Below are 4,884 nucleotides of genomic sequence, written 5' to 3' on the forward strand. Positions count from 1 at the left end.
CGACAGATAAGATCTAAACCAGGCCAGAACTTGTCCGTGTAGACCAATTTGGGTTTCTAATCTCTCCAAAAGAATGTGGTGATCGATGGTATCAAAAGCAGCACTAAGATCTAGGAGCACGAGGACAGATGCAGAGCCTCGGTCTGACGCCATTAAAAGGTAATTTACCACCTTCACAAGTGCAGTCTCAGTGCTATGATGGGGTCTAAAACCAGACTGAAGCGTTTCGTATACATTGTTTGTCTTCAGGAAGGCAGTGAGTTGCTGCACAACAGCTTTTTTTTGAGAGAGGAATGGAAGATTCGATATAGGCCGATAGTTTTTTTATATTTTCTGGGTCAAGGTTTGGCTTTTTCAAGAGAGGCTTTATTACTGCCACTTTTAGTGAGTTTGGTACACATCCGGTGGATAGAGAGCCATTTATTATGTTCAACATAGCAGGGCCAAGCACAGGAAGCAGCTCTTTCAGTAGCTTAGTTGGAATAGGGTCCAGTATGCAGCTTGAAGGTTTAGAGGCCATGATTATTTTCATCATTGTGTCAATAGATATAGTACTAAAACACTTGAGTGTCTCCCTTGATCCTAGGTCCTGGCAGAGTTGTGCAGACTCAGGACACCTGCGCTTTGGAGGAATACACAGATTTAAAAAGGAGTCTGTAATTTGCTTTCTAATGATCATGATCTTTTCCTCAAAGAAGTTCATGAATTTATCACTGCTGAAGTGAAAGCCATCCTCTCTTGGGGAATGCTGCTTTTTGGTTAGCTTTGCGACAGTATCAAGAATACATTTCAGATTGTTCTTATTTTCCTCAATTAAGTTGGAAAATAGGATGATCGAGCAGCAGTGAGGGCTCTTTGATACTGCACGGTACTGTCTTTCAAGCTAGTCGGAAGACTTCCACTTTGGTGTGGCGCCATTTCCGTTCCAATTTCCTGGAAACGTATGTATTTTCTGTATACCAGGGAGCTAGTTTCTTATGACAAATGTTTTTAGGGGTGCAACTGCATCTAGGGAATCTTTGGGTTGTCTGAGAATTTATAGCACGACTTTTGATGCTCCTTGGTTGGGGTCTGAGCAGATTATTTGTTGCGATTGCAAACGTAATAAAATGGTGGTCCGATAGTCCAGGATTATAAGGAAAAACATTAAGATCCACAACATTTATTCCATGGGACAAAACTAGGTCCAGAGTATGACTGTGGCAGTGAGTAGGTCCAGAGACATGTTGGACAAAACCCACTGAGTCGATGATGGCTCCGAAAGCCTTTTGGAGTGGGTCTGTGGACTTTTCCATGTGAATATTAAAGTCACCAGGAATTTGAATATTATCTGCTGTGACTACAATGTCCGATAGAAATTCAGGGAACTCATTGAAGAACGCTGTATATGGCCCAGGAGGCCTGTAAACAGTAGCTATAAAAAGTGATTGCGTAGGCTGCATACATTTCATGACTAGAAGCTCAAAATACGAAAAAGTCGGGGTTTTTTTGTAAATTGAAATTTGCTATCGTAAATGTTAGCAACACCTCCGCCTTTGCGGGATGCACGGGGGATATGGTCACTAGTGTAACCAGGGGGTGAGGCCTCATTTAACACAGTAAATTCATCAGGCTTAAGCCATGTTTCAGTCAGGCCAATCACATCAAGATTATGATCAGTGATTAGTTCATTGACTAAAACTGCCTTTGAAGTGAGGGATCTAACATTAAGTAGCCCTATTTTGAGATGTGAGGTATCACGATCTCTTTCAATAATGGCAGGAATGGAGGAGGTCTTTATTCCAGTGAGATTGCTAAGGCGAACACCACCATGTTTAGTTTTGCCCAACCTAGGTCGAGGCACAGACACGGTCTCAATGGGGATAGCTGAGCTGACTACACTGACTGTGCTAGTGGCAGACTCCACTAAGCTGGCAGGCTGGCTAACAGCCTGCTGCCTGGCCTGCACACTATCTCATTGTGGAGTTAGGGGAGTTAGAGCTCTTTCTATGTTCGTAGACAAGATGAGAGCACCCCTCCAGCTAGGATGGAGTCCGTCACTCCTCAGCAGGCCAGGCTTGGTCCTGTTTGTGGGTGAGTTCCAGAAAGAGGGCCAATTATCTACAAATTCTATCTTTTGGGAGGGGCAGAAAACAGTTTTCAACCAGCGATTGAGTTGTGAGACTCTGCTGTAGAGCTCATCACTCCCCCTAACTGGGAGGGGGCCAGAGACAATTATTCGATGCCGACACATCTTTCTACCTGATTTACATGCTGAAGCTATGTTGCGCTTGGTGACCTCTGACTGTTTCATCCTAACATCGTTGGTGCCGACGTGGATAACAATATCCCTATACTCTCTACACTCGCCAGTTTTAGCTTTGGCCAGCACCATCTTCAGATTAGCCTTAACGTCGGTAGCCCTGCCCCCTGGTAAACAGTGTATGATCGCTGGATGATTCGTTTTAAGTCTAATACTGCGGGTAATGGAGTCGCCAATGACTAGGGTTTTCAATTTGTCAGAGCTAACGGTGGGAAGCTTCGGCGTCTCAGACCCCGTAACGGGAGGAGTAGAGACCAGAGAAGGCTCGGCCTCTGACTCCGACTCGCTGCTTAATGTGAAGAACCGGTTGAAAGTTTCTGTCGGCTGAATGAGCGACATCGGTTGAGCATTCCTACAGCATTTCCCTCCAGAAGCCATGAGAAAGTTGTCCGGCTGCGGGGACCGTGCGAGGGGGTTTATACTAACGTTACTATCTGTACTTGCTGGTGGCACAGACGCTGTTTCATCCATTCCTACACTGAAATTACCCTTGCCTAACGATTGCGTCTGAAGCTGGGCTTGCAGCACAGCTATCCTCGCCGTAAGGCGATCGTTCTCCTGTATATTATGAGTACAGCGACTGCAATTAGAAGGCATCATGTTAATGTTACTACTTAGCTTCGGCTGTTGGAGGTCCTGACGAACCATGTCCAGATAAAACGTCCAGAGTGAAAAAGTTGAATGAAAAAAAGTGGAGTGAGGGAAAAACTAAAAATATAAACAGTAATTAAAAAGTAAAAACCGTAAAGTTGTCAGGTAGCAAAGTAAGGTTGGCAACAAAACGCACAACAGCACGTAACCAAGTCTGCAAGTTGTGACCGGATGTCTCGGGTATAGCTTCTACAGATTGTAAATTAAAGATACAATTTTTTGCAAAAATAATTATTATATTATTGATCGATTGACTATGACTTTTCAAATCACCCAGTAGTGCTATCAGCAGTGCTATCAGCCGTGTTAGCTCTAGGTAAATGTTGCAATTCTTCAGCCATTCCTGGACCTGTGACCAAAAACAAGCTACATGTGTACAGTACTAAAATAAATTATTTAATAACTCTGCTTCCTCACAGCAAAATCTGCAGAGCTGGGAAGTGTCACAACGTCGACAGAAGGTGGCGCCTCTCCTCGTTCGGGCGTCGTCGCCGGCCTACTAGCTGCCACTGATCCTCTTTTCATTTTCTTTTGGTGAGGTCTGTTTTATGTGTGCACCTGTATTGTGTTAGGTCGTTAGTGGGGGGGTTATTTAGTCTCTCTGTTTAGGTTTGGGGATTGTGCGGGATTGTTTTTTGTCTTCATTGATTAGGTTGGGGATTAGGTGTTCCCCCTGCCAGTTGTTCATTAAGGCTTATGAGTTTTCCTGGGCTGCGCCCCTACTCTGTTTTCGGGCGTTTACCTGTTGTTGCCTTTTTCGCCCTGCCTTGCATTTTGTTGGCAGTCTTGGACTGACACCTATTAAAAACGTGTTTTCACAGACCTTAGTCTCCTGCGCCTGACTTCACCCCTCCTGCTTCTTTGAGTAACGTGACAGGAAGATTGTATCCCTCATATATATAACATTCTATTGGTTGACAAAATTTTGTATAATCATTTAAATTGAAAAATTTGAAGTTTTGAATCTGGCATTGCTTTGTGTGTCAATTCATAAACAACGTGCCATGGAATCGGTACATTGGAAATCTCTTCCCAAATAATTTCCAATTTATATGGCACAGCTGTCCATTTTTTGGACAGTTAAAAACAAGTTATCATCCAGTAGGCTTTGATTACATTTCCAATATCCTTGCCCACGTGGAAATTCTGTAAGAACAATATATATATGCCAGTTATATGATGGTCCCTATCAACACCTTTTAAACTTTTGGTGCCAGAGAGAATGATATAAGAAAGTAATCAAGACGACTAGCTTGATTAAGCCTCCGCCATGTATATCTCACTAGGTCAGGGTATTTAAGTCTCCATATATCCACTAATTCCAATATATCCATGACATTCATGATTTCCTTAAGTGCCTGAGGGTGATAGTTTGTAGTGTGATTTCCTTTACGGTCCATAGAGGTACAGTTGAAGTCGGAAGTTTACATACACTTAGGTTGGAGTCATTAAAACTTGTTTTTCAACCACTCCACACATTTCTTGTTAACAAACTATAGTTTTGGCAAGTCGGTTAGGACATCTACTTTGTGCATGACACAAGTCATTTTTCCAACAATTGTTTACAGACAGATTATTTCACTTATTATTCACTGTATCACAATTGCAGTGTGTCAGAAGTTAACATACACTAAGTTGACTGTGTCCAGCTTTCCAGCTTGGAAAATTCCAGAAAATGATGACATGGCTTTAGAAGCTTCTGATAGGCTAATTGACATCATTTGAGTCAATTGGAGGTGTACCTGTGGATGTATTTCAAGGCCTGCCTTCAAACTCAGTGCATCTTTGCTTCACATCATGGGTAAATCAAAAGAAATCAGCCAAGACCTCAGAAAAAAATTGTAGACCTCCACAAGTCTGGTTCATCCTTGGGAGCAATTACCAAATGCCTGAAGGTACCATGTTCATCTGTACAAACAATAGTACGCAAG

Source organism: Salmo trutta, unplaced genomic scaffold (assembly GCF_901001165.1).
Source record: "Salmo trutta unplaced genomic scaffold, fSalTru1.1, whole genome shotgun sequence".
NCBI lineage: Eukaryota > Metazoa > Chordata > Actinopteri > Salmoniformes > Salmonidae > Salmo > Salmo trutta.